Source organism: Lathamus discolor, chromosome 3 (genome assembly GCF_037157495.1).
Source record: "Lathamus discolor isolate bLatDis1 chromosome 3, bLatDis1.hap1, whole genome shotgun sequence".
Lineage (NCBI taxonomy): Eukaryota > Metazoa > Chordata > Aves > Psittaciformes > Psittacidae > Lathamus > Lathamus discolor.
The window spans coordinates 103,192,854-103,201,121 of record NC_088886.1 but is presented as its reverse complement, the minus strand read 5'-3'; the positions used below and the strand labels follow the sequence as shown (position 1 = coordinate 103,201,121).

The window sequence follows — 8,268 nt, the reverse complement described above, 5'->3', positions numbered from 1 at the left end:
TTAAATCAGGCCTCACAGTCTACAGCAAATACTGGTGGTTGTTCTGGATGATGCTAAATCACACAAGGATACACAGTATGAATACAGTGTCTGCCAGGCATTTTAAAGCATCTTGGTTCATTTCACCTAACCAAGCATCTAAGTAACATGTTAGATTCAGCTCTTTGTGTTGTGATCCCCAAAGTCACCTAGGCTTACCTGCTCTTTAGGAGGCCATTTTGCCTGTTGGGAATGAATCAGTTTCCAGTTCTGGAGCTGCACAGTACTATGTTAAAAAAACAAAACAGAATGATGTGAGCAGTGGTAGTAGAGAAATATGAAGATATGTCTTACCTTAAGCATAGCCATCACCCTGCTGCTGAATGTAGAGTGCCAAGGTGAATATTGTGTCCAGCTATCACTTCTGCCTACCCTCTTTGTCTTGCTTCTTACACACTTGCTCATTTTCACACACAAGGCTGACAAAGCACCCTCACTTACTGTGATACACATTTCTGCTATTGCTCTGGGAATAATCTTTTATTACTATAAGCTTTTTCAATTTTCTTAAGGCCTTTTACCACTTTGCCACTGTAGCATAATTTATTTTGTTGAGTGGTTTACACATTAAAGTGTGTGAAGTTGTATTTATATGTCTCTGATGAGTTCTTTGCTAGCTAGTGAAACAGTGCTGTGGACGGGTTTTTTTTCTTGGAGCTTTCTGTTTTCACAGTGCAATTTTTCACCTAAAAATGAGACTTCAAAACTGCTGACTTTTGCCACCTCAAGCCACTTTAATCACCAGTTCAATTCTCAGCTCCAGATAGACAGTGTAGAGCCTGGCATCCTCCCTGTAGTGGGAGCTTCTCACTTTAGTCCAGAGTAGCTGAGGACCCTTCAAACAGCAAGCTGCAACTGTCCCTCTAAGCTGCTGTTCTTCAGTTTTCTGGCTTTCATGCCCTTAGTTTAAGTTACATGTTTTATCCATATATTTCATATACATACTTTAAAATGTTTAGGCCCTGCCTGCTGTTACCTTTAAAATTGAAATGTTTATTTCCTTCCCATACGTCCTTCTCCCTCTTGTAGCTTAAGCTTTTCTTAAGCTATGTAGCGAAGTGTGGGCATTAAGTGTGATTAAAGATAACTGTGGATGTACTCACATCAGAGCACAGGGAAAACTTAACTAAGTTTTGTACAGGTGTCTTTAGTGATGGAGAGCTCATGCAGCACTTCAGGTAGGACAGAAGAAGGCACAGTCAGAGCCATCATAGAAAGATTTGGGCTGGAAGGAACCTTAAAGTTCCTTACTTAACTAAACCTTAAACACTTAGTTCCAATCCCCCTGCATGGGCAGAGACACTTTGCACTGTATCAGGTTGCTCAGAGCCCCATCCAGTTCTTACCATTTCTTTTGAAAGAAAGAAGGGGCAACGCATTTTTCCTAGATATGCTGATACTAGACTGCTGGCACAGCACACTGCTTGATCTATCAAATATGCTTTTTGGGAAACACCCAGGTTCATCTAAGAACTACATTTACGTGAGGCTTAAGGACAGGGGTATTTTTACTAGATATCTAGACCTTAGGCGGAACACTTATATTGGTCAATAGAGTAAACATTGAGTCTATTGGTACAAAGCTGGTTTATAAAAAGCACAGATTTTCCTAAAAATATGTCCAGAGGATTTGAAGTGCAGAGAGAATAGCATTTTTTGTTCTTGCCCTGCGTCCGTAGCATCCTGTTTTTCAGACTATCCCCTTGGAAATACTAGGTGTACTTCACTGCTTTTTGAACTGGGGAGAGGAAAAAAAAATACAGAGAGGAGGCTGACGAGTAGGTAGGCAATGCCAGAAGAAAGCAAGTCTTGTTATTAGATGCACAATCATCACTATGAGTGGATTCACCTGCATTCACCTTAGCCAAAACTGGTGTTTGCAAGCCTCATGCAGGCACTCAGCTCCCAGTCCTTCCTCTTGTACCATCACCCTCTGACTCCTAGCTGCTGGGACTCACTGGAGCAGCTCATTATGCAGTACCACAGGTGAGCCCTTAGGACAACCTTCATACCGTTCCCTGTGGTATTGTGCCAGCTGCACAGATGGCTTCTTTCTGGCTCTGCTTTTCGCTGAGTTGTACATATTGGAGCCTGCCTCAAATCAAACCTGCCCTTGCATAGCTAGCTAGAATACAGCTGTGTGGCCAGTTGTGAAACAGCATCACATTTCCTCATAAATATGAGTCTCACTTCCCCCACTTTGGGATATTTTACCCACCTGCTGAGGGTTTTGAAGGTTGCTAGGAGCAGAGGAAAATCTGTTGAACAAAAAATGCATTACAACATCTAAAAAGGGGAAATTAAAAGCTGAGTGGGCTGCTGAAAGCCTAATTCAAACAACAGGAGTGGCTGATCATTAACTTTTCTGTAGCAGATGAGGCATTGCTATAAAAGCATATTACTAAGATTAATTAATTTAGTACCATAACACCTCTTTTAAATAGGTAGATTACCCCACTGAATAGGGAAAAAGTAGGAGATAAAAATACTCTGTGGGAGCTAATGGAAAGTATATCAGTAGCACAGAGCCCCACACCTATTTGTCATTGCTCATTGTTTGAAGCTACAGCAACAATATCCTCTAACTCTGAGCAAGGCATTTTCCCTGCTATGAGTGACCGGCTAGGATTTGTGGTCAAGATATCCCACATGGCAACTCATCCCTACAGTTATTAGATGTTTTACTACTTTCTCCTTAATTAAACACCTCTTTCTTTAGCACAATAGTGTAGCATAACAGCAGGGAGCAGAGACTGAAGTCTAAAGATGACGGGCTTACAAATATTTCCTTACAAGAGGCATCCTGCAGTGTTATTAACTAGCACAAGCCAACCCCAATGAAACCACAAGGTTTGTGTTTCATTCAAAGCACACATTTCATGTAGAAGAAGGTTTCTAGTTGACCAAAGTCTTGGATGCTGAAACAGGACAGGGGAAGCTGTAAAGGAGCATTTAGTTCAGTCCATGAGCAAACAAAGGATTAAACAAATAAGCACCTAAACTGCTAACATCATGTCACCACTGGGGTGCTATGGGATGGAAGTTTCATGCAAAGGAAGGAAGATTCCTATAGACCTTTGAAAATGGAGAGCTCATTTTCCAGTTTACACTTTCTTAAACAACAGACGAAAAATATCAGTTTAAGCCAGGTAAGTGTGAAGCATGTAAAACAGCTTACCTCTTGCTCCCTTTAGCCCTCAGTACTACCCTTACTCTGCATCAAGTGCTGAAATATCAGCTCTGCTGCTGCTTAGCTTCCATAGCCTTCCCATCTCCCAGATGCCTTTGCAGCCTTCTCCCTTCTTCTTCCTCCTCCCATGGGCTTTATTTCAGTGGGCTTTAACCTACTAGGAAAGTAGATTTATATTAGGTCTAGCATGGTTTTAAATTATAATTTCCATCCATCTTATTTGCTCAAATATTGTTCTACTGAGCACAGGAATATCTTCCGGCTTTCATTCTGCAGGGTGAAAGAGTTTAAATGAAAAAAATGTTTTTCAGCCAATTTCTTAGTGAAGACCTACTTATAAGCTTTGATGTGTTCTTCTGCAAGGAGTCATCTACCACAGCACTATGTACAGTTTGGAGCTTGGATCTCAAAGAGGGCCTCAAACAGGATCTTAAAGAAAGAAAGGTCAGGGAATTCTGGTGACCAGAAAAGAAAGAGATAGTGATATTTGATCTTGTTCTGTGTGCTGCTGCTTCTCCTTCAGTCTCCAGCTGAAGCTTTCCTGAAATTGTTCAAGTATAACCTTTTTCCCTCGGTTTTATCAGGCACCAAATTCTGAGGAAAAGTGTTTCAGTGTTGTTGTCCTCTGCACAATAAAAGAAAAATAATTCTTGATGGTGTTCTCCGACCTACCGCACAGATGATGGGTTCACCATTTCCCTGGCAAAGCATTTCCTTTGATGTTTTATCTACCCATATCTTACACTCTGCATTCATTATCAGTCTATGGTTTTGCAGGGGATATATGCATGGGACTAAATACGTGAAGGAAATACTAGGTATATTCACATGCTTTAAGTGTGTTCATCTGAGACTCTCTTGATGCTATATGCTTCTTTAGCATGATGAAGCTCTCAGGGATGCTTTGTCAATCTGGTATGTGGTCTAGGTAAATGTTCCTCATGCTGTAATTTTACTTGCTGTAGCAAAGATGCCTCCTACCATGAAAGTGATGGTTTGGTGGTTTATGAAACAGATATGTGTGGGTTTGTCTGGATCTCTTCCCTTTACCTGCTTCTGCCAGCGTATCTTACTGCAAGTGGGGTTTGCCAATGGGGCAGTGACCTGCAGAGCACAATGCTGCTGTAAACTTGAGATAGTTGCAGGTGGCAGCTGGGAGCAAACTGCTCATGAACCTCAGAGCAAGTGTGCTGGGCAAGTCAGCACAAGCACAGCTGGGCCAAGCCTTATGCCGTCCTCTTCAGGCCCTTGCAGAGGGCTGGCATGGGTCTGTGGGCTTGCTCATCAGTGCGGTACCTGAGGCACTTTTCACGAGGCAGCAGCTGTGTCCTGCCAGCAGATCCAGGTTGAGAAGCCAGAATCCGGTACAATTAGTTACTGGAATGGTGGGGCTTTTCACCTTCCAGTCTCTCTGTGTGGCCTAGAGACTTTAAAATGAAACAAGAAGCCTTTTAAATGACAGCAGAGATGCTGGTAATTCCATGTAGCCACAGGACATTAAGTCTACACTATTGATGTCTCAGTTTGGCTCTTGTTACTGATCAGAAAGTCTTACAGGGCCAATAGAGATCACAAAGCTCATATTTTTATAACCAGGAATTATTAAAGTAATTTTAATAAAGTAATAATAATAAACCTTAACTTATTTTAATGTCAAATCTTTCTGACACTGACTGATTCTTCCAGCTTGCATATAACTCCCATAGCCTGAAACCCTTCTGAATTAGTACTACACTCATTACACAATCCCCCGGGTAACATCTAAAAAGCTGACTTCCACTCCTCAATAGGAGAAAGGCTTTTGGGGTCCTTATAAGAAATTTCACTGAATGGGAAAGGCTTTCCTTTGGAAGCCAAATTAATAAAACTGCAAAGTCAAGCACTGTCAAAATCACGGCAAATGCTGTGAGCCTGTCACTTTGAGATTGTAGGGGCAGATGGGGAGAAATGTTCCTGCTGGCCAGGGACCTTTCCGAAGGCTCAGTTGTTGCGACCTGAACAAGAGTCATATTTTTTTTTATAAGAACTAAACTAGCTTTTTCTCCCATTTCTCTCAGGCTAAAGCATGTATCACCTAGTATAGGCCAGCTGCTTCGTGGGAATGTCACGTCCCAGAATAACCCTTTCATTTGGTCATGCCTCGGGTAAATTAAGGAAGCCTGAGAGCATATTCCTTGTTCTGTGTTCCTCCTCAGTCTTAGCAAGCTAGAACTGAAATGCAGTGGCACATAGGTTTCATTTGGGTTTTTTTCCCCCACCAAGAGACTTGAAGTAACGAGACTTTCAGGACAGGGCTTAAGAGCTAGGCAGCAAAACAGTCCCTATTCAAACATAGAGAATGACTGGAAAAATGACTATTGCTGAATGGGGCTAACTACCAAGCTGACAGCTGCCTTGGACACATCAGTAACATGCTTTGAGGCTCTTCAGAATTTTTGGGCTTTGGTTTGGTTTTGTTTATCTGGCTGCTGCCGAAGAAGCTTTCCTTTCCCTGGTATTTTAAAGGCATGTGTTATGATCTGTCACTCGCTACATTTGTTTGATGTGAAGTCTGAGGCTGGCTATTGAAAAGCACACTGCAGGAATGTATTTATCTTGCTGTCTGCTGGAGGTAACATTGAACAGCTTAGTTTCCAGTTTTGTTGAGGTTTCGGCTCCAATTTGTGTTGTGAATGTAATAATCACATTTGGGGGAGGAAAACTGGCATATGTGGTCTATAAATAGAAGGCACAGAGCCTGCAGTTTTCTTTTAGCTTCCCCCAGGCTCTGGCTTTCCCCTGGCAAACAGTCATGTTCACATGAAACTCATTGCAGAAATGGTGCTAGACACACCAAAGCCACGGCTAATGTAAATCTTGCCTAGACTTTAAGGGGCTTCTCTAAACCACATCTACAGGGACTATTGGCTTTGACAGCTCAGAGATACTCTCCAGGCCTCTAAATACTAAATTGATTTGAAGTCCACTTACTCCTATCCTAAGAACTAAGGAAATCAAACCAAACAAACAATGGAACCAAAGCAAAAGCATTTTTAGTGTTGCTTGGTTGTAGAGATATTGAAAAATACGATCTTCTGCTTTGCAAACACTATTTTAAAATTATTGATACATATATACAGAGAATGCACTCTATTTCAGTTCAAAAGACAATATAGAGGCATTGAAAGTTGATTAAAGCAGTTGATGTTTGTTCAAAGCTTGAAGAAGGGAAAACCTGGACAAGCGCTGCTTCTTATTATCCATAAACTTGCCTTTATTCTAAGCCAGGACTACTCTGTGACATGCATTACATGAGAAAATTATACAAAGCAATTTACTCACCTCAAGAGTTTTGGGTCTTTTTGCTGACATGAAGGCAAATTAAACTCCACCTTATTTCTGTAAAGTTTTTTGCTTTGAAGAGACCAGCCTAGTTTATATAGTACATGTCACAAGCAATCAGAGCACTCTAGTTGTAATTCACTTAATTTCCTAAGGGAAAAAAAACCCACACACATTTCCCATAGATTTTTTTTTCCCCATAGCCTTTCAGTATGAAGTTTCATTATGAACTCAGGGTCCCCAAACACAGGGTTATTCCCACCTGCAGTGCTCGCTAGTGCCTCACCTGCATCGGGGTGCGTGTGATGTTCATCACACTGCAACCTGTTGTGACTGAGAGCACACCTCTCCACCTGAACAAGTGAAGCTGCAAGGTTTAAGCATTCCTGTTGGAAAGGAACACAATCTGGCTTATGGCCTGGGTTTTTGAAGATGTGCAGGAAGAGTTAAATCACGGAGCCCATCTTTGGCAGGGTTTCCAAGAGTTGCAGAAAGATGTATGGCAGCTCTCTGAGTTAAGTCAATGATAGATTTTACTATGGACTCTCATCTAGTTTGTACTCACTCTCTGTCCTTAGAATTGATGTTACTTGTGGAGATGGGTATGTTATATGATTTTACCTGTCTTTGAAAATCACCCCATTATATGAAGCAGCAGCACTGGTATTTTTCCCCATTTACCAGAATAAGTACTTTGACAGAGCCTCATGCTGTAGGAGAGGACACCAGCTATGTATTTACATTTATATGTGTAAAATGCGCTTATACCTAGATCATACTCTAAGCACTTGAATGAGAATTGGGAAATGATTAGTGTATTTTTCCATTTCCAAGGATAACTATCAAAGTACATCTCCTATACATTAGCACCTGCATTTCTGTCTCAAGCAGCTCAGTGAACAGAACTATTAGCATAAACTTGTTAGTTATGTACCTGTACATCACTCTGTGCATCGAGAGAGGAGAGGAAAAAACAACCCTAATGCTTCATGTACCAGCATTGGGGTGAGTTTTGTCAGTCATGTGACTGTATAATCCCATGCCTTTGAGAGCATATTGAGTCATCTGAGAAGTATTTTACACAGGTCTGCTTTTAGCCAAAAGCTTTTGCACTTTGAACACCATATCGACAAGCACAAACAAGTAAATCAGTGTTCTCGAATGCTATGAACTTGACTGTTTGGGTGGTTTTTTTCTTTTGGTTTGTTTTGAGGGTTTGTTGGAGGTTTTTTGTTTGTTTCAGTTTTTTGTTTGGGGTTTTTTTGTTGTGGGGCTTTGTTTGTTTTGGTTTTTGTACCAGCTGAGAATTTAGTGACACTTTTGAAAGGTATTTAGAAAGTGACAGGCTGCAAAACAAAGAGAGACACAATCTCACACACACCCATCAAATACCAAATGCGAAATCTAGAGATTAAGCATGCAGACTTGAAGAAATCCACTGCAAAACTGGCCACTGTGGAAAGCTGATAGGGATTTGTGATAGTGATTATGAGCCTGTTGTAGTTTAACAACTGACTGGCACTTCTGTGACATTTGCTATATTAAGCATAGTCATTCTGATCATTAATTTCAGCATGAAATAGTTTTACAGAGGCTTTTGTGTGTTAGCCTAAGTGATTCTTCACTAAAGAGAGAAATCAGTATGTCAGTACGGGCATCTCCGAAGTTAGCAAAATTTAACTGCCCAGATGTTTCATGAAAGGCTTTCAATCCAGACA

General features: G+C 41.1%; 1 protein-coding gene across 4 annotated transcripts in view; it reads left to right on the top strand.

Moving 5' to 3' along the window:
- The window catches only part of RHOBTB1 (Rho related BTB domain containing 1), a 74,829-nt gene that overhangs the window by 63,362 nt on the left and 3,199 nt on the right, over positions 1-8,268 (top strand). The window lies entirely within an intron of this gene.